This window comes from Macrotis lagotis, chromosome 4 (assembly GCF_037893015.1).
Source record: "Macrotis lagotis isolate mMagLag1 chromosome 4, bilby.v1.9.chrom.fasta, whole genome shotgun sequence".
Classification (NCBI taxonomy): Eukaryota; Metazoa; Chordata; class Mammalia; order Peramelemorphia; family Peramelidae; genus Macrotis; species Macrotis lagotis.
Genome location: NC_133661.1, coordinates 230,926,917 through 230,950,322, shown reverse-complemented (window position 1 = coordinate 230,950,322; position 23,406 = coordinate 230,926,917).

Here is a 23,406-nt window from a genome sequence, read left to right as displayed (position 1 = left end):
TTTAAAATTGTCAATGCATTTTGAGTATGAATATTTATTAGTTATTGAATCCAGATGTGTTTCCTCTTGACCAAAAGTATTTGCATAGGGGCTATTATACTTCTGTCTGATATCCCTTCCTTGGAGACTGAAGAAAAGATTGCCCAACATTGACTCTTGGAATTTGCCTGTCCATTCTAGGATTAAAAGAACAACTTTTCTTGAATTTTTTCTGAATGTTGGGCCAGAAATCATATCTATCCATTCTACCAACTAAGCCTCTTCTATATATTTAAACAATTCACACAAACTTATCTTACATGGCAGTGTTCTTGTGGGATTTCTGTCAATATGAACTGCTGAAAGCTTTTTCTGAATAACCTTTCTTTTCTGTGGATTTAATATATATGTATGTATATTCACATATATCTTATTGACACTGTATATTACTTTATCCTAATGTAGAAATGAGAAAGATATTATGATAAAGAGACTGGGCCCAGCAAGATGTAGTGACCTCTCTCTTAATCAATTTGTTGGTAGGCTGAGTGGAAATCTGCATTGACTTTGACTAGCAAGCCAAGATTATCCAAATCTTTATTCTCTCTTTGTCCATTAAATATACAATCAACTACTCTAATGTAATTTGTGACTTTCCTAATGTTTAGCCATAATTTCCAAAATTGATTTATCTTCACAAAAAGGCATACTTTGCAGCACCCTGGGCAAGTTACTTAACCTGATTTGTCTCAGTTTCCTTATTTGTAAAGTGAAATGGAAATGGAAATGGCAAATCCCTCCAGTATCTTTGCCAAGAAAATGTCAACTGGAGTCATGAAGTATCAGATACTACTGGATAACAACTTAACAACAACTAATTCAATATATGTGTATATGTAATACATATATATATATATATATAAATACAATGCATATGTCAAAAATATCACATGAACTTACATATTAATAAATCACAGAAGGGCCACACTAACTCTTTTTCCAATTATGGTTATGAAAAACTGAATACCTTGTGATCTGAGTCACTCATTTTTCTTCTTGATAAACCTCATCTGAAAATGAAGGAGTTGGAATATAGGAGCCTGAAAGATTTCTTCCAGTGACAGAACTATGATCCTGAAATCCTATGACCACTTTGGTTAATAAAAAGGAATTGATGGGAGGCAGTAAAGTATACACATCAAAAATTGTGAAAATTTACTCCATTTATATTAGTTGGGGGGAGGGGAACCAAACCAAATACATGAAAATTATAGTTAAAAGCAAAGTACATTATCAAAGAAAACCACAAATAGAATAAGATTAGGCTTTGAAGGAGAAAAAGCTTTATGATTTTTAGAAATATAAAGCTACATTTATGATTCTATATTATGGAATGTTTTATCCGAATGTCAAAAGGATAGATATTTGTCTGTATTTTTTCCATTTCATACACAGGTAAAAGTCCCTCAGAATATATTGTGAATATTCCACATGCTGAATTATGCTGTTAAATTCAACATTGAATTGCACTAACTCTGTCATAATTGGAATTGACCTTCATTCTATTTCCATTGTAACTCTGATTAATGGAACATCCATAATGCAGGGAGTAATAATGGGTGGACAGCATGGAAACCTAAATCTCCCAAAGATTCTATAACCAGCCACTATGAACTAAAATTAAGATGAAATCATTTAAGTCCAAATAATATAACTTCCTCCTGTCATCTGTCAGAAACTTGTCTTTTAAGTCATCTTACTGAAAATAAGTATTGCCACTTGAACAGAATTTTCCACAGTTATCTCAGTCATCATCAATTTCATAATGTATTTTTATGGTGATTTAACATGAGAATGTCAGTGCTGGAAACTATACAACCAGACAAAAGAGATTGTCAAAACGCAAAGACCCTCACTAATATCACCAACTTTGTTCATATGATTATTGAAGACTTTTCAAAAAGTAGAGGGTGTTAGATATATGGTTAGCACTAACAAGATGATATTTGCTTTGATTAGTATCTTTCTTTCCCATCCATTACTTTATTCATGACTATTTTTCTGTTTATTGTCATGCTTACTATGATTTACATGATACTATATATTCCTGATCTACTTTGTATCTCTTACTACACATTTATTCATTCAAGAAGCACTTAATAATGAATGTCTGTTTCAAGACATTATGGGACAAAATTCAAAGGCAAAATATAAAATACTTAGGGCAGCTAGGTGGCACAGTGAATAGAGCACCAGCCCTGGAGTCAGGAGGACCTGAGTTCAAATCCGGTCTCAGATACTTAATGATTACCTAGCTGTGTGGCTTTGGGCAAGCCACTTAACCCCATTGCCTTGCCAAAAAAATAAATAAATAAATAACAAAATAAATAAAGAAAACATAAAATACTTTACTAGGAGAAAACATCATTACAAACATAAGTTCATACAAATATATATGTAGCAACAGATGTCTATTGGCTCTCTCCCACTATGATGTGCTAATTCTGTTCATGTGTGGAAGGCATTCAGTGCCAAGGATGCTTGGATTCTTGGAGAGATCAGATTTATTCTCAATGAAAATTCTCAAAACTCTCTTCATGGTCCCACCTCCAAGCCTGGAGGGAAAGTATTAATATTTAGGTTTAGATTCAAGTATAGGATATCCCCAAAAGAGGGCAAAAAGATATATATGTATGTGTGTGTGTGTGTGTGCGCGCGCACATGCACGTGCGGACACACACACACACACACACACACACACACACACACACAACCATACAGATCAAGTATAGGACAGGTATTTTTTTCCTCCACAAAAGAAATACTTGAAGCATAAAAGTCTTACAATAATTTGTTGATAAAGTCTTAAAACATGAAACGGGATCCCATAACTCCTATTACTTTCTCTCTGAGATCAATACTTAGGACAACAAAACAAGAAATATTTTATTATGACTATTGAACAGTCATTCACTTTCATCCATTTCCTCTTTACTGTGTGAAAAAATCCCTCAAGGTACCCATCTTCTGGCATATTAGAGCATGGCTTTAACTCATCCTCCTCTCAATGACCATCTTCTCTTAGAAGGGTAAGAAGGGTATAGTTAAAGAAAAGTCCTCCTGCTGCCAATCGCTTCTGAGACACCAATTTCTTAAAGCTACCACTTTTTCAAAGTGACTGACTCTAAGTCTGGAATCCTGCATCTGCAGATTCCAGCATGGTTACTGATGCTCAAAGGAAGAAACACAAACCCAAAAGGTAGTCAGATGATAGGATTCCATACTCAGTTTCACCTAGCCAGTCCTTGTATACAATGCCATATGTGAGCAAGTGCCAAAGCTGCCAAAAAGGAAGGGAGAATCTTGAAAAGATGTCTTTCCTTCTTCAGGGACATCTAAGACAGTGTCCAAATACAATTCAGATGTGAAAGGAGAGCCTACCAGAGGGCAGAATCATTGTTTTTAATGTCTACTAAATGAACTGCACTTAGGTGCCAATCCCTGTATGTGTAGACTGTATTTATTGTCATCATGGAAATCAAGGAATTAGTACGTCATACTGAAATATTCAACACTGAGCACATGTGTACCTGAAGGAGCTCAGTTGTCTTAGTGCTCCAGTGTATGTTGTCTAGCTAGAGCAAGATCCAGGATTTCCCAAATCACCTATGCAAGGTAACTACAAAATCACATTAGGAGGTCTCAAATAGGACCTGACACTAGATTTGAGCCTTTAAGAAAAGTAGTAGTTATAGGAGGCAGAGGTAAGGAAGAAGTACATCATCCAGGCAGGTATAATAGTCTTTCTGTCTTCTTCATTGTCTCTTCTTTCTGACTTCACTCTTAATATCAACATTTTCCAAGGTTTTGTCCTCAGCCCCCCCCCCCCTTCTTTTTATAAGTACTTGCTCATTCATTGAATCCCATTCACTTCCAGGGCTTTTTTGTATTTTCTGTATTTCTGACACTTTACTTAGCTATCTCTCTCAGTCCTAACATTTCTCCTGATATATAATCTTATGCATCTAAATATCTGATGGCACTTCAATCTCTTTAAAACCAAATTTATCAGTTTTCCCCTGAAATTTACTTTTCTTCTTGATTTTCTTCTTTCTGTTAAGAGAACAAATATTTCTCTTATATATGCTTTGAGACATTTTTGTCTCTTTTTTCCATCAAACCCCACTTCTCCTTAAAAATAAAATCAGGTCAATTCTTTTTCTGAAATCCCTCTAGTTTGCAACTCTTTCATAGCAATTCACTGACCAGAAACATGGTTCAGGCTCTTATTATCTATTCCCTGAACCACTGCAGTAGTCTACCAATTGCTGGAATCTGAGTACAGATTGAAGCAAACATTTGTTTTACTTTATTTTTCCTGGTGCTTTTATTAGGCCAGAGGGTATCTGTGTTTTCTTTCACAACAATACTATTATGTAAATAGGTTTTGCATGATGACTATGCATGCATATCATAAATAAATTGTTTGCCTTTTCCATGATGGAAAAGTAGAGTGTGGGAGAGAATTTAGATCTTATTTTTAAATGAATGTTAAAAAATTGTACATGTAATTGGAAAAAATAAAAGATTATTTTTAAATAGTGTCTAAACTGATCTGAACATTGTCTGTGGAGGTCCTAGGGTTTGATTGTCCAGGAGTTACATTAACATGGTGAATGTTAAGAAAATGATCATGGCAGATGACTAAATAGAATGTGAAGCCTCATGAGACTCGACAAAATACAAACACATTAGCCTGGTATTTAAAGAGCTTAAGTGACTTTCCCATGGTTATATAACTGGTAACAGAGTTGAGATTTGAACCCATGACTTGCTGACTCTAAATTCAAGCACCTGTTTCAAAGTCAAATATTGTAGGTGCTTCCTAAATGATTATTAAATTTAAATGATGCAAATAATTCTTTAAAATGGTCAACTTTAATGAATAAATATAGATTATATTATAATGGATATAGCAAAAAATATTAAACCACAAGGATCATGAACATTACATAAACCCCTAATATTTTTATATAATGCTAATCTTTCTCAACAATAACCACAAAAAGGATCCTCCCTTATAGGGGGATTATATTTCAAGCTCACAAATTTTCTCACCATCTAAAAACAGAGAATTCATCCTTATATATTATGGTGCCTTGGACTTGGAATCAAAAGGTATAGGTTGAACTATATATAACATTGAATAAATTCTTTTACTAGGATAAGCCTCAGTTTCTTCATTGGCAAAATGGGGGAAATAATGCCTAGGCTACCCATCAAACACAGCTATTATAGAAGCAAGTGAGATAATGTATGAAACATTTATTAACATGAAATAAATTTTCTTTCCAAGCATAATCTTGTATTCATTTGTGGACCAGAATCATTAGGAGTTAATTATGAAAAATGAAGGTTACATGTTTTTCAACCCAATAACTTTAAAATCCTCCACAAAAAGACAAAAATATGAGTTTCAATAAAACCCAGTAAACCAAGGAACTGTAAATAATATGGGTGAAGAAGGCTTGAAATGTCAATATGTTTTTTTATGAGATTTCCCACTCAGCCCTTCTACAATAAGTAAATAAGGAAAAGAAATTAGGCAAAGTGATATTTTTCTAGTACTCATTGAAACCTTATCTTAGATTTAATGATAGCTTAGATGCTTGAAGGACGGATAAAAACACGGAAAGGTTTTATTTTAAATAACACTACAGAATATATTTGTAAAGGTCATTTGAAAATTCTGACTTCTGTCTATTTACCTGACAAATGGAGATAATTAGAAAGAAAAATTACTAGGCTCTAACAAAAATAAGGGCAAGCAAATTTATTTAGGTAAAATTAGAACAGTGAGCCTTCTGTGCATACTACTTTCTAACCACAGACTTAAAATTATAGAAGAATGTATTTTCAATTAAATTAAGCTAACAAACATTTGGTAGGCACCTAATACGTGAAAGTCATTATGCTAGACATTGTAATACTGTAGAATTGAGAGCTTTAATCAGGTTACAATTCAACTTCCATTAAAGCAGGAGGTATGACTATCTTCTAAAAAGTCAGAGTGCAGTTGGGAGTGAAGTTGAAATCTGAGGAGAGAAAAGAGAACATCTAATATCAACTGTGAGAAAAGTGACAGGTGACACAGTAGATAGATTGACAGATCTGGAATAAGGGAGATTCCAGAAAGACATTCCAGTCTCACATACTTACTACTTGTGTGACCTTGCACAAGTCATTTAATCTTGATTGTCTCAGTTTATTCATCTATAGAATGAGATAGAGAAGAGATATTCTAGTATTTCTACCAAGACAATCCCAAAAAGAGTCAAGAAGAGTTGGAAATGACTAAATTGACTAAAATGACTAAATGATTAAAAATTACTAAACAACAAAAAAGGTGATGGAGAATCAGTAAGCCACATATAGAATGTATACTATGCAACAAGAAAGAGCCAGTTAAAATTGAACATTATACTTTGGAGTCAAGCCAGGCAACATGGTTTTATCTTTTCTCATAAATGTTAAGCAGCTTGGGATTAGAAAAAAGAAGATACAAGTAGAAAGAATTATCTGGAGTTTAAGACTTCGGAATTAAGGAGCAATACAGAATGTTCAAAAACTGAAAGAGGAGTGGAATAGTTTTAATTCTAACATGTTCAGTTTTGGTTTATTCTAGTCCTTTTTTTCTGTGATTAGCAAAGGTTCTAATAAAATAGTCGACTAAGGATGTTCTTAATAATTTTTTATTGAATTTGTACACTCTTGAATCTTGGTAACCTTACCTACATAAGTTGGTTAATTTACCTTTTGTTTGTATTCTACTGTGATTCCACCTTCTTTTCTAGTATGCTTCACAGAATCCTCCCTTCTCCAAGTTAAGCTGTTTAACTTAAATATGGAGAAAACCATAGCAGAAAACAGTGAGGGGAAACAGCAACCCCAATCTGTAGCCATACAACTTGGAAACATGACTAAATAGCCAAGTCAATAGGTTAGAAGTTTACTCCAATGTGGCTTTAAAGAGAATAAAGTTGAATAAAGCATTTCCACATGGCAACTCAGGGCTATTGCAATATTCCAGTTTTATATATAGTTTGGTGTGGTAATATATACATTTCCCAACCTGAATCAGGAAAGTAACTAGCTTGATATAACTTAGAGGTTTGGATTTAGCTTATCCTCCAAATTATTTCAAGGTCTGGTATTAACTGTGTACCGTATTGGTCCAATTATAGGCTTTTCTCCTAAAATAAGATCTCTTTAAGGGGAAAAAGTGCAAAATTACTATAGTGAGCAAAATGTCATGGAAAGCATATAGATATACCCATATATGTGTGTATGTATATACATAGTTCTATTCTGATATAGATATTTTATTCATCTCTTTATCTTCATATTTTCATATTTTCAAAGTCATTGTAATACTTAAGAATATGATTATAATCTATACATTTTTATACAAATCATATTTTTAGAAAAGGTAAAGTCTATATTTTCATCATTAAGATATTTAAATTTATTTAAAAATTTCTAATACCTTTATCTATCTGCATCTCCTCCTGTCCCATCCCCTGCTCCAATTTTGATTTTTTCCTTTCTTTCTTTGGCACAAATTCCTTTCTCCATTCTATCTGAATGTCTAATATTTATTTATTTCAAACTATTTTAGGGTAAGATGAATGAAAAAGTGCTTGGTTACTGAAGTAGGGAAAAAAACATGATTTTTTTTTCAAAATGTATAATTTGATCTTATTGGAGAGGTTTTTCTGAAAGAGATGGTTTTTTGGGAATACACCAATCAAATTATACATTCAGTTTTTAAAACTATAAAGTGATTTAACAGAGGACAGTATTCTTGTGCCATTTCAATAATATTTCTTGACAAGCTTCGTTTTTCTCTAAAGATACCATTTTATAAAAAATAAATTTATTTTTCAGAGTATGTCAAGAGTTCAAAAGGACCTTAGAGATTACATAGTTAAATTCCCTCCATTTTACAGATGAAGAAAATGAAAGCTGGAGAGATCAAAGGTATGCCCATGATGAGATAGTAATGCTCTTATCCCTGCCCGGCACTTAGCTAGTCTTTCTCTGCCCACACAAATTCCAGAATTTTATAAAAATAGTCTGAAGCTTAATAAAAATTACCCTGGAATAATAAGTTTTAGAACTGGAAGGGAGCTTAGTGGCTATTTTACAGAAGAGAAAACTGAGGCACAGGAAGGTTAAGTGACAGGTAGTAAGCATCAGAGGCAGTATTTGAGCCCAGGATCTCTGACTCCAGATGCTCTAAAATGTAACCAAAATTGTTCAGTAAAGATAATTATTTTTATTTATTTTAAATACTTTAGCACTTTGTCTGGTTTTCCTTTTCTCCATCAGTGCTTGTTGTACCATACTTATCTATATATTTGTTGAATCCTGTTCTTGGCACATTTTCATTAGACTGCAAAGCTGTTGGGGGCAAAGACTGAATCAACAATGTAATTCATTCACTACTTATTGAACAGCTATTCCACATAGAACTTTGTTATGCCTTGGAACATACAAATCAAAATCTAAGCAGTCCTTTATCTCAAGATGTTCACATTATAATGAAGATATTAAAAGAGGTGCTTAAGTTGTTGTTGGTGGTGATGATGTGGTTGATGAAATTGTTGTTCAATCTTCATCTTTTTAAAAGACCTATGTAATCAAAAATGAGTGAGTTCTTGATATCCTATGAATTGGATTAGAGTCAGAGTTGCACAAAATCACCAACCTTGCTCTTTCTTTCAGAGTCATTGATGTCCAGGGGCAAGACAAATGTCAGGATGAGTGATTATGGTCCAGGATGCAGTGGAGGACCTTAGCGTCTTCAATGTCTCACTAAGCTCTAAGTACACCACAGTATTTACTTCAACCATCTTTATGGACATTTGAATAAATTATTCTTTTCCTCCCATTTCATCAGTAAGAATGTTGGGATAGATATCCTCCTAATTCACCAAAGTGTTTAAAGTCTGATCGGAGAGGTCAAAAGACATGCCTGTGATAAAGTAATGAGTAGAAAAATCAAGACATATTCAGGCCTACTGATGAAAGTAACCTTTGTCAAATTTGGAGGAAGGTAGAAAATATGAAATGGACACCGATAAGAAAATATAAAACATATGCATAGTAAAGACAGGGTAACTTTTAGAGGAAATGAGCATTAATAACTGGTGTTATTAGGAAATATAGTTTGTAGGAGGTGGCATCTAAGCTGCTTCCTCCAGAGCTAGAGCTTCTAATCAGTCTATCAACCAATCAGAAAGTATTTATCAATCCCTTCCTTCTTGCTTTGTGCTATTATATATATATATATGTATGTATACTTATAGATATATATGATATTGCTAAATACAAAATAAATTATTAACAGGAAATTATTTTCAGATATAGCTAACTTAGAATTAATATTGGTATAGTGGATAAAAAGCTGGACTAGAGTCAGGAAGATTTGAAACCAAAACTTACCTCTGACATATTACCAAGGACAAATTTCTTAAACTATTTAAATCTGAAATAATTTCTAAACTTTAAATACTGGTCAATAAATAGGTTACTGTCAGTGTCTAATACCAATGAAATTACAAATTTTTGATATGAGTATATAGATTATGTGTAGCTCGTGTTAATTATAGATACATCCTTGAGTTCTTCAAACAGATATTTATTTCCTTCAGTGTAACTGAACTCCTATCAACATTTTATTGAAGGATATCAAACACAAAGATCTCTGATGAATTGTACAGGAATGTCACTCAGCAGGCATTGTGGAGGTGCTTGATGGGTATAAACCGGCTACAATACATAACAAAGGAGAAATTTTGAAGAAAAGAATAAAGTATGCCATCTTGCAATTGTATGACAGGAAAAAAAATAATGAGTTGTTGATGTGTGAAGAAAGAGGTATGGATGACTTCTAATGGAATTCTTGCAATGTCATGATAAAGAGAAAAGAACAATGAGTAAATAACCCCCTGATGCAAACTTAAAGGAGGACAGGGAGTAGTCACCCAGGATGGACACATAATGATTGATTGATTAAGATCTATATTGCTAATATTGTATGAGGACCAACTCTGACAGGCTTGCTCAACTCAGGTTATCTCAATCAAAGACAATTATAAAAGACTTGTGATGCAAAATATTATCCCTATTCAGAGAAGGAACTATAGAATGCAGATCAAAGTTTACTATTTTCATTTTTTTATTTATGTTTTATGGTTTTTTTCCCCTATCACGTTATTTTCCCTTTATGTTCTGATTCTTCTTTCACAACATATTTAATATTTAAATAGGTTTAACATGTATAACCTATATTATTTAGATGGCTCTCTGTCAGGGGAAGGGAGAGAGGGAGAATTTGAAATTGAAACCTTACCAAAAAAAAGTGATTGTTGAAAACTGTCTTCCCATATAGTTGAAAAAATAAATACATTTTTAAGAAGATCTATATGACTAAACTAATATTATCATAGATCGTTTATAATATGTTCTGTCTACTGCATAATTAAATTTGATGATATCTATTTTTATTTTATTTCCCTCATTCAGCATCATTTGAGAGGTAAAAAGGCAAGTAACTTTTTTTCTTAAATACATATATATAGATAGATAGATAGATAGATAGATAGATAGATAGATAGATACATATGGGAAGAGATTAAACATCTATATGATTTGTTATGTGCCAGGTACTTCCCTGCATGCTGCTTGTTATAAGCATAATCTATTATGCAAGACTTAGACATTATAAGGGACCTACTATTATTATCCCCATTTTACAGTTGAGAAGAATGAATCTAACAAAGGTTAAGTGACATGCCCAAGGTCACACATCAACTAGGTGTCTGAAGTTGAATTTGAACTAATACATTTCTGACATCAAGTCCACAGTTTTATCCTCTAAGTCACCAGTGCCTACTATAAAGTAAGAGTTCTTAATCTTTTTTGTCTCTGTTATAATTTCGGCAATCCAGTGAAAGCTATGGATCCCTTCTCTGAAATGTTAAATGCATTAAATAAAATATAATGGATTAAAAAGTAATAACAATTTTATTAAAATAGTTATAAAAATATTTTTTTAAAAGTTTACATATCCCAAGTGATGAATCTCTGCTACATAATGCAGAAAAAGTAAATAAGTGCATCAGTGCTAAACAAAAGCATGAATACAGAATGCTGAGCATTCAAAAATGGTATTTTGTATAATATTTTTGGAGTTTGTATTTCCAGAATGAAATTTGTTTATTTTTAATGTCTAATTGGGTTTTTGTTTCTTTATTTGGTGAATAACAATAATGTCATTTATGAAATAAGCAGTCAGGAAATGTCCAAGGGCCAGAATCCTTTCCCTGTGTATTTCCAGGGAATACATCAATGCAACTGTCAAAAAGGAGTGTGATTAGCAGTTCTGGCTCCCAGAACTGATGTTGGTGGGAGGAAAGCAGAGGAAAAACAACATCAGGCACTTCTCTGAAGGAGACACAATCAGTGGAGGGTTGAGGCAGAAGAACATTCTCCTTCTTCTTCAATCCTACCCTACTGGAAAAATGTCTAGGAAGAAGAGATGGGGCAGGGGCAGGGCATGAAACAATTTGTTCCCCTGGGTTGTAATCCCTGAGAGCAACTGTAAGGAAAAGGCAGAGGAAATGAGGATGGCAGGTTGGGATCAAGAAGATGTACAACAGGGAAGATGAGATATTTATAAATTAATTGTCCAAAGTCTGAAGTGGTCAGAAAGGGGAAAGTATTGCAGAAAATAATTTACCCTGGCCAGGGGCATTGACCTTATTAGGATCAATGAAGAACCAGAAGGGAAGAAGGTTATGCACTAGTGAGGGTGAAGGTTATTATGGTTTAAAGTAAACTCTAGGAGATTGCAGATAGGTGGGTACAGTAGCTAGGTAGGATGGAGTGCTGTATCTGGAGTCAGGAAGACTCATCTTTAGGAGTTCAAATCCAGTCTCAGATATAATCTAACTGGATGACACCTGGACAAATCTCTCCAATAACTTTGCCAAGAAAACCTCAAATGGGGTCATGAAGAATTAGACAACTGAAAAATGACCCATAACTGACAACAACAACAGATACCAGGAAATCGATAGAAACCTTGTGGTACAGTCATACCAGACATTATTCAGGCATATTGGGCAACACACAGGGATATATGCTATATACCAACATGGTAGAAGGATGGCTTCAGGAGAAGTGCAAAATCCTCTAGGTATCTTTCAGTTAAGTCCCTCTGCACATTTAGTGCCATTGGTTAATGTTAAAGATAGAAACCATGATTAGAGTTCTGGATTAGTTCTACTTATTCTTGGTTAATACAAAATAATTGTAATAATACACATTTATTCAGTAGCTGAGATTTAGAAGCCGAGAAGCAACTATTTTCATATTACCCTAAAAAAGGGTAGTACAAGCACAAACTGTCTTAGAGAGCTTACATGCACACACACACACACGCACATCATACTAGAAACTAAGAATCAAAATTCACAAACCTTGGTTCTCAGTCTTATCATCTGTAAAATAAAGGAATTCACTTAGATAAGTTCAGAAGCCCTTTCTGACTTTAATCTATGATGTTACTGTCTTAAGTATTATGACAGTGATTTGAATCTCACTTTCCCTGACTTCAAGTTTTTCCCTGCCCAAAACTAACTCCTAAGAATATAGTATTGAAAACTGATTTTGTAACATGTTAACAATTACATGTTAATTGACTTGCTCAAGATCATTTATCTTCTAATAAAAGGGGGAAAGGTTACTTGAACACAGGTCTTCATTTCCCAATTTAATTGAATTCAACAAAAATTGACTTTTTTCCATTATTTTATTTTGTTGAATCCCAGTACAATTTCTTTCCTATATAGAAAATATCTAAAGCTAATGCTTTGAATAGTAGCTCAGTATCTTGAGGATTATGACTTCCTCCATCTCTCTCTCAGCCCAGATAAGTAACATTGCAAGGCATGGGATTTGGGAAGTGGAATTTTGTCTGAGAAATCCAGCAGCATAGAGGAGTCCAGGATTGCAAAATAATTGGAAAGTATGTTTTTCAGAACACTTGTACCATAAAGAGAGCTCCTTATTCAATATTCTCAGAGACAAAGACAGGGGAAAGCCACATGTGAATGCTGCTTTCAAGTACTCTATGACTGTGCCATTCAGATTATAATCCAGCTTATTATTATTATTATTATTATTATTATTATTATTATTATTATTGTATTTTGCTAAGGGAGTCCAAAAGTATAAAACACAAGCCTTGCCCTCATTGAGTTTTCTCTCTAGTAGCCTAAAGAGAACTCTGTTCTCAATAAACTTGGAATGACATATTATAGATGAATTGGCAATACTGACAATACCCAGATTGAGTGCCAGAATTCACTCTTTTAAAAAATCCTTCACGTTTCATCACCCCAGTGCAGAGGCAAGTGCTATTAAACATCTAATTAGACTCCAGGGCAATTTAATGCTGGTATGTATGTTGTGAGGTTGCTACATGCTATGCATCAGTAAACACATTGGGCTACCTCAACAAATCTGTTCAGAAAGAATAGGAGGAAATCAATGTGTGATGGCTCTAGAAAAAAAAAATTCCTCAATTCTTTTATTTAAAAAAATCTTTAAAAAAGGTTTTTCAGCTTGTTAAAATGGAATGTAGGAAATCCCCAGAGCACCAACTTCTATATGTTGATTACTCCAGAGAAAAGGATGATTGTCTTATTGAGCAGATGAATGGGGCTGGTTCATGGCTCTGGTTCAGGAGTGTCAAGGGATTGATCACCACCTGGAAGATGAGCCTTTTAATTAATTTGGAGTGAGAAAAAAGCTGACATCAAAGAGAGAAACCAATACTGCAGTCAGAGAAGTCCCTTTTGCATTGTCCTAAAAGCATTAAAGGGAGACAGACTATATTCGCTAAATTGAAAATGATTTTAGAATGTTCTGGAACATGTCCTTGGCAAGATTTAGAGTAAGGGGATAGACCCCAGTCTTTCTTTATGATTGTTTCTCCATTTTTGTAGTATATGTTTCCCTACCACAGACCAGATATAAAATGGGGGAAACATGACTTGGGAATTGAGATTGAGGGTAGCAGGAACAATAATGTGGTCATTTGGAGCTGAAGAGGTAATGTAACTGAAAAAGAAGTAGAAATTGTAGCCATAGTATTAGGGGATCAGAGAGTTTGTGCTGCTGGATCTCTCAGACAAAATTCCAATTCCCAAATCCCATGCCTTACAATGTTAACTTTATCTGGGCTGAGAGAGGGGTGGAGGAAATTATCATCCTCAAGATGCTGAGCTACCATTCAAAGCATTAGATTTAGATATTTTCTAACCCTATCTCTGCCTATTGAGTCTTACACAAATATATATATAAACCATTTACAATGTAAACATGAAATAATGAGAAGGAATATTAGCAACTGAGTGAATCCGGACAGGACCATAGCAGGAGGCATCTGAGGTTTAAAAGAAGCTAGAGATTTTAAGACAGAGAGGTGAAGAGGGAATGAATTCCAGTCAGGAAAAGATAATCTGTGCAAAAATAAATAGGATGAGGAAAAATATATGAGTTATATTAGCCTCCTTGGAGTTCATGTAAGGGGGAATAATGGCAAATAATCCTGCTAAGATAACCTGAAGTCAATTTTTGAATGGTTTTAAATGTTAAATGAAAAAGTGGCATTTTATACTGGAAGTGATAAGAAGTCAGTGGTTATCTTTGAACAGGAGACTGACATGATTAAGTCTGTGATTTAGGAATATTACTTTCATAATTTGTGGAGGGTAAATTTTAGAGGGGAGAGACTTCAGACAAAGAGATCAATTAACAGACTATAGCGATAGTTTAGATAAAAGGTAATAAGAGCCATAGCAAAAGTGGTAGCTATGTGACTTGAGAGATGGGATGCATATAAGAGTTGTGCAGGTAAATTTCTTGAGATGAAAATTTCTTGGATGTGGAGGTGAAGTGAAGAGGAATGAGAAATAGAGGATAACTTGAAGGTTTTTGAATTTTCATATATGGAAAATTGGTTGGTATTTTTCTAGAGAAATTGGAAAGTCAGGAAGAGAGGTAAGTTTTTAAAAAAGAAAATAATAGAATTAACTTGTAAATTCATTTGGACATAGAATTTTTTTCCATTGAAAGTTCATTTTTGATTTGTTCAATTTATTTTCTGAATACCTGATAATGAGTTCTATTTTGGACATGTAGATTTTGAGATACCTATGGCACATCCAATTAGAAATATTCAAAAGAAATGTGATTGAAGTCCAGGAGAGTAAGGGAAGTCACCAACATAGAAATAGTAATTTAATCCATGAAAGCTGATGAAGTCCCAAAGAGAATGTAGAAGAAGAAGAAAAGAGGATCTATGATAGAGTCTTGGTTTATATATAAAGGAGATTGAAAAGAAGTAGTCAACAGGTAAGTGTAGCAGGAAAAGAGTATCAGAGAGAGAGATCCATGAAAAATCCATAGAAAAAAAAGAGTTTATAAGAATAGAAAAGAGTTAACAATTTAAGATGCTACAGAGCAATGGAGAAAGATGAGAACTTAGAATTCATTAAAAAAGCTCAAAGGATTTGATAATTAAGAGATTTTATAGAAAGCACTTTCAATTGATAGAAAGCAGATTCAATTCAAGTGATAAAGATGGAATCCAGATTACAAAGGATGAAAGAACTGAAAGTAGAGGATATAAAGGCAAACTGTATACACAGTTGTTTTTTAATAGTTTGTCTAGGAAAGAGAAAAATGGTAAAACAGTTTGAAAGGATGATATGGTTAAATGAAGAATTTTTAAGGGTAGGAGACCCCTGAATATGTTTATAGGCATCAGAGATTGAATTAATAGAGAGAGATATTAAAGGTAGTATGATGAATTTTGTGAAGCAATTTCCTGGACTAGACAGAAGGGCATGTGATCAATGCTATAAATACAGGTCAGCATTAGTGAAGGAAAGAGTCAACTCCTGAGGTAAAGGAGGAAACAAACAAAAGTGAAGGCAAAATTTCTTCATATTTAGATTTGAGAAGAAAGAGCTCGTGACAAATAGTTTCATCCCTCAGTAAAGCATTAGTTTAGGTTCTGAACTGAGAAGGAAGTAAGAGGAAGAAAAGAGTATATAGAACAGTCAGGTTTTAAAATATTATATTCAGTTGAAGTAGATTCAATCAGAATAGTTATGTGACTTCCTCCATAAGAGATGTACATAAAATGAATAGGAACTAAGGAGGTAAGTGGTAGGAGTAAGAAGGTGTTCAGGAGAGAAATTATCATTAATGACTGAAATTGGACAATGTATTATAAGAAGGGGGCAAGAAATTTAGGAGCAAAGGACAGTGGAAAATCAAATCATTTAATAAAATGTATGGGAAGGAAAATGAAGATGGATAAGGGTGATATCCTGGAATAATACTGAAGCAAGATGGGGCTGGAGGTAATAGTAAGAAAAAGAATAGTATTAGAAATGAGTAGACATAAGGAAACATATAATAAACTGAAGCTGTGGTTGTAGAAATGATTTCCAGTCTTCTTAATTATAGAAGAGAAACATTTATGGATGAGATTGAGATCAAGGTATGAACATCCTTATGAATGGAAAAGATAGAATAAAGGCATAAACCATTGGAGTTGAGGAGACTGAAAAATGAAAAGGTCAACATTTGAGAAAGCACCAACATGTACATGGAAGTCTGCTGGAGACTAATTAAAGGGAAAGACTGTAAATAAGATGAGCTTCCAAAAAGGATGGAGAAAGACATGGAAGCAGAATGATAAATATCGTAAGGATTGAATAAGGTGACATTTCTGGATAAAGAAATCTTCCTAAGAGGATAGGTTGCTCAGTGACAGTTGTAGAAAGAGAAATCACAGTGTATAACAAAAAAAAATATCCTTTCTATTCTTCATTCTGCATTAGTGACAAGGAGAAAAGATAGGAAAGAAGAAACTTTGAGCATAAGGACTGACTTTTAATTTTTTTTTTCATTCAAAGTCATCTATAATTTTTGTTGTTCAGTTGTTCAGTCATGTCTGACTCTTTGTGACCCGCCATGGACTCTCATGACCCCTATCTTTCACTATCTCCCAAAGTCTGTCCATCTCATTCTCTGTTTTACTTTTCTCTTTTTGCCTTATATCTTTCCCAACATCAAGGTCTTTTCCAATGAGTCCTGTTTTCTCATTATGTGGGCAGTTTCAGCACTTGATTTTCCAATGAACAATCTGAATTAATTCCTCTAAGTATTGCTAGATTTGGTATCTTTGTTGACCAAGGGACTCCCAAAAGTTTTCTCCAGAGCTAAAATTCAAAACATCAATCCTGCTGTGCTCGGTTTTCTTTATAATTCAGTTCCCACAGTCATACACTGCTGCTGGTAAAATCAAAGCTTTGATTATATGAACCTGTCAGTATAGCAATGTCTCTGCTTTATAGTATGTTATCCATATTTGCCACAGTTTTCCTTCCAAGGTGCAAGTGCCTTTTAATTTTATGAATGTCTTTAGTGTCTGTGGAGATTTCAGGGTGTCCCTGTAGCATTACTTCTGACCCCCCCCCACTTGTGAGTGCTTGCCCTGCATGAATGCTGCATAAAATAATCCTTTTGTCAAGCCTACGTTTCTCATTCAAATAATGTGCTCAGCCTGTCATAGTTGCACTCTCTGTAGTAATGTTTGAATGTTGGGCAGTTTAGTTCAAGAAAGAACCTCAGAGACTGGTATCTTCTACTGCAAGGTGATCTTCAGAATCTTCCTAAGATAATTTAAATGGAAGCGATTCAATTTCCTGACATAGTGCTGATAGACTGCAGGTTTCACAGGAATGTAGCAATGAGATCAGCACAATGGCTCTGTAGACCTACAGTTTGGTAGTCAGCCTAATACCTCTTCTCTCCCACTCTTTCTTTTGGAGTCTCCCAAATACTGAGCTAGCTCTAGCAATGCTTGTAACCATCCTCATTATCAATGTGTCCCTCCTTGGAAAGGACACTGCCAAGGTAACTGAGTTTATCCACAGTATTCAAAAATGTTCTGTTTATTATAATGGATAGTTCCACATATGAATGGTGTGGTGATGACTGAAGGAGCACCTGTGTTTTCTTGTTCATAATTGATAGGCCAAAATTAGTACAAGCAGCATAGAATTGATCCATACTTCGCTGCATCTCAGCTTTAGAAGTTGCATTGAGGGCACAGTCATCTGCAAACAGAAGATACTGCACCAACACTCCCTCCACTTTGGTCTTGACTTGTAGCCTTTACAAGTTGAAGAATTTGCCATCAGTGTGGTAGCTGACATTGAGGTCATGTTCATGGTCAGTGAAGGCATTTGATAACATGATTGAAAACATCACGTTGGGAAAGCATGGGAGCAAGAATACATTCTTGTTTAACTCCATTGGTGGCTGGAAGATCTCGAAAGTATCATCTACTTTCCAGAACCCAGGCAAGCATGCCTTCATAAAACTGACATATGATACAGATGAATTTTTCTGGAAAACAAAATTTTGACAAAATTTTCCATAAACCTTAATGACTGTCTATACCAAAAGCCTTGGTCAGATTTACAACTCTCTTCTGTTCCTGGCATTTTTCCTGGGAGTTGTCAGACAGGAAACACCATTTCGACTATTCCTCTGCCCTTTCTGAAACCACACTGGCTCTCAGGGAGGTGACCAACTCCCAGGTGAAGGATTCTGGCAAGAATCTCACCATGACTAAAAGAGAGAAACACTGTGATTGTCACAGAACAATCTATTCTCTTTACCTTTATACAAATGAATAATGGAGGTCCTTGAATTCCTGGGTGAATGCCATCAATATGTTAAGTTTAAATCAGCTTTTAGATGGGCAGTGGACCCCCTCCACCTTGTAAATCTCAGTTAGAATAGAATCAGTATCAGGTACACATCAAAAGAGCCTAATGGCATTCAAAATCTCTTCTTCAGTTGAAACTTCAGCTAGGGATAGATGGACTTCAACTTGAGGTAGTCAATGACTTCTGCATTGATTGATCAATTATCCTCTTAAAACAATAGAAGTCGACAAAATATTTCAAGTGACCATTTGGGGAGTAATTTTTAATCAATTTCAATATAATTTTGAAGTTGAATATAGGATACTGAGACATATAATTACTCTAAGATATGCAGGTCATAGACGACTAAATACAGTGTCTTAAATTTTGGTCATTTTAACTTCATGAGCAGAAAATGAATGGTTAGAATTTGTATTTAACTTAATTCAACTGCTCTCATAAAAAGAACACTGCTTCAGAAATACTAATGAACTGAATATTTCTTTAGTTGGACCCATGTTCTCAGCAATGTAATATATTTTTCTTTCACTTTATTAATGACTTTGCATTCAATTAAAGTGACTTTGTAATCAGAATTCCATGCAAAGACCACCTCCAAATAGAAGCATATAGAAAGCCCCTCCAATGAGTAAGCTTTCAATAGGACTTTATGAGCATCCTATGTATCTGCCACTTAGATGTCAAAATTATTTTTTTCTAAAAAGCAGGTTGGATCATGTTACCCTTCCTCTCACTCAACAAAGTCCCATAGTATCCTATCATTTCTAGAATCAAATATAAAAATCTTCTGTTTAACTTTCAACAATATTTATTAACTGAGTGTGTCCCCCAATCTTTCTTATCTTCTGATATCTTATACCTCCCAAGTAATTCAAAATTCAGTGACATGAGTCATCTTATTATTGCTCACAATACATCTCCTAACCCCAGGCATTTTTCTAGCTATCCTTAATGCTTGGTTTTCTTTCATTTCTCATATTCTCACTTCTCAAGGATTCATTCATGTTCCAGATGACATTTTATCCTATTTTCCCTTAAATCTCCCTTAAATAAAAAGAAGTGTTTCCTAGTCTCCCTTAAATGCCTTCTCCCTTAAATTGCCTTCTCTCTATATATATATAACTCATCTTCTATTTTTCATTTATATAAGTTATAGTGTTATTTTCATGTTGTGTCCCCCATTAGATTCTGAACTCTTTCAGAGTGCTTAAAAAGGGCTTGCCAAATGGTAATCCCTTAATAAATATTTATTGATTATGTGACTTTATAACTATATGAACATATTTCTTAAATGCCTCTTGAAATTATTGATCAAAATTTGCATATGTCACTTGAGAATTTAAAGTAAGATTTTTTTTTAGTGTGTTTTTTTTGCAAGGCAATGGGTTGCTGAAAGTCACACAACTAGGTAATTATTAATTGTCTGCAGTCACATCTGAACTCAGGTCCTCCTGATTCCAGAGCCAGTGTTCTCTCCATTGCACCACCTAGCTGTCCTTAAAATATGATGTTTTTTTGTTTTTTGTTTTTTTACAAGGCAAATGAGGTTAAGTGGCTTGCCCAAGACCACCTAGCTAGGTAATTATTAAGTGTCTGAGGCCGGATTTGAACTCAGATACTCCTGACTCCAGGGCCGGTGCTCTATCCACTGTGCCACCTAGCCTAAAATAAGATTTTTAATGAAATCAAATGGTTTTATGAAATAACAGTCAAGTCAAGATATATATCTATATATACCAAATATGTGTGACTGCAAAATGTAATACTCCATAAGTCATTTGTGAAAACCTGTATATCTTTTTTTGTGTCTTCATCAAGGATACCTTTGGTACATTTATAGACCATTTTAATAAACATATTTTATAGACTCTAGGTAGGTGGCACAGTGGATAGAGCACGAGCCCTGGAGTCAAGATGATCTGAGTTCAAATCCAGTCTCAAACACTAAACAATTATCTAGCTGTGTGAGCTTGGGCAAGCCACTTAACCCCACTGCCTTAAATAAATAAATTTTTTTAAAAAGGATTTTTTAATAGAGATGAGAGCATGGGAGCATGTGTCACTAGTGGATGATGTTTTCTTAATTGCTTTTGAGGGGGGAAAGAGTAAAAGTAGTGTCTGTATTTTTCCATTCTTTTGGCATCTTTCAATGTTGGTAGCAGCTTGAGAATTTAACTCTGCATTAAATTAGGTCACCTCCAGAACAATTTTTTTTTTTTGAAATAGCCTTGATGATGTCTAAGCCCTTCTGAACAATTAGGTGACCCACCATACTGAGTTCAAATTAAGCCTCAGACACTTGCTAACTGTGTGACCTTTGGCAAGCCACTTAACTTTGCCTCATTGTCAAATAAACTAGAAAAAGAAACAAAAACGACTTTATTATCCTTGCCAAGAAGACCCCAAATAGGATCATGAAGGACTGACTGAAAAAGTACAGAACAACAACAAAGTTCTTTCCAACTACACCCTCCTAAGTACAATTGTCACTTCCTGCCCAGAAATTCTCCACAAATAGCTTGCAGAGCTATTTCATTTCATTTCTATTTGTTATAATTATCACAATGGGTAAGTCAGGGCAATTGATGTGTGGAGCCAGGAGGTGGTAGTTGTTTTCCTCACCAAAGCTGCTCATTGTCAATTTGTAAACATAGTAATGACAAGTTTCTGGGGCAATCTTTCTTAACTGTGCCTCTTACAGAAGAGATGACTGTGTTGTCAGAAAGGGACTGAAATGTGAAAAGAGAAAGTATGATCACTATGGAGATCAGTTGTCTGTGTTCTGTCTCTGGTTCTGTCTCTGCCTTTTTCTATCTGTCTCTGTCCTCTCCCCCCCCCGCCGAATCTGTCTCTCTCTTTCTCTGTCTCCTTTGTCTGTCTCCATCTGTTCCTGTTTCTCTCCCTGTGTGTCTGTCCCTGCCTCACAATGTCTCACTGTCTCTCTCTCTCTTTGTCTCTCTCTGATTCTCTCTCTCTCTCTCTCTCTCTCTCTCTCTCTCTCTCTCTCTCTCTCTGTGTGTGTGTGTGTGTCTGTGTCTGTGTCTGTCTGTCTCTCTCTCTCTCTCTCTCTCTCTCTCTCTCTCTCTCTCTCCATTCTTCTCTACACTATAAAACATTATCAGGGGTGTATAGGATGTTCCCAGAAAACTGACAACTCTAGTATAATAATTTATCAAGCTCTTTTTCAGGACTGCTCATCTATCTTTGGTGTCTACTTGTCACCCAGCTATCATCTGTGGCTACAAGGAGTTGTAGCAAGCTTAGCAAATGCATCTTGTAAAACTGTCATTGCAGATGGACACAGACTAAGACCTCATACCTGTAGGTGAGCTATAGGGATGTCTACCCCAAAGCATGTGCAAACTTCCCACCAGTGGAATGGATGGATTAGAACAATTTGTTTCAATAGTCATGAAAGTGGAGGGTGGAGCCAAGATGGCAACATGAAGGGATCTAGTCTTAGGAGCTCTCTGATAAAAACTCATAAACTAAGGACTCTAACTAAACTTTCGAGAGACAGAACCCACAAAGGGACCCAGTGAGGCAGTTCTCCTACTCAAGGTAACCTGGAAAAGAGCAGAAAGGCTCTGCTCCCCGGGGTTGGAGGGGCAGCCTGCCAGAGGGGTGGCCTGCCAGAGCCAAAGAACTTCAGCCTCCCGGAGGCAGCCCCAGGGCACTGGGAGCCTCAGCTCACAGCAGCCAGGGAGTCTCCTGAGCTGCACCACGGGGAGCACCAGCACAAACTGGGGGGACCTCTGCCAGAGGGAGCATGTGGAGCCCAGCCCTCAGGGCACACAGCCAGCAGCCTGGTCTTTCAGCAGCCTAGACCCGGAAACAGAAGCAGGTGGAGCCAGTAAGCAGGAGCCCCCCAGGGCATGAGCCCATTGAGCTGAGGGAGGGGAGTAAAGAGAGAGACAGCAGAGCTCTGTCCTCTGCCCCTGGAACAGGACTCCGGGGCTCTGACCACATTCAGATCCTGATCACAGTTTAGGCCCACCATAGAACAGCACCCCCCCCACCTGAGCCCCGTGGCAGAGGGGGGCACTTATGGTCATTCAGAGACCAGGAGGGAGGATAGAGCCTCTCACATTGAGACCCTTGTGGGAGTGTCCCAAAAGTTCAGGAACCATCCCAAAAAACAGGCTTAGGCTGGGAAAATGAACAAACAAAGAAACAAGAAGACCATTGAGAAACATTTTGCAAATGAGCCCAAGAAGGATCAAAATACTCAGTCTGAAGATGAGGAAGCACAAGCTGCTGCATCTAAAGACTCCAAGAAAAATAGAAATTGGGCTCAGGCTATGATAGAGCTCAAAAAAGACTTTGAAAATCAAATGAGGGAGTTAGAAGAAAAACTGGGAAAAGAAAGGAGAGAGATGCAGGAAAACATGAAAATGAAGTCAGCAGCTTAGTCAAGGAAATCCAAAAAAATGCTGAAGAAAATAGCATGCTAAAAACTAGCTTAGGTCAAATGGATAAAACAGTTCAAAAAGTTATTGAGGAGAAGAATGCTTTAAAAAGCAAAATTGGCCAGATGGAA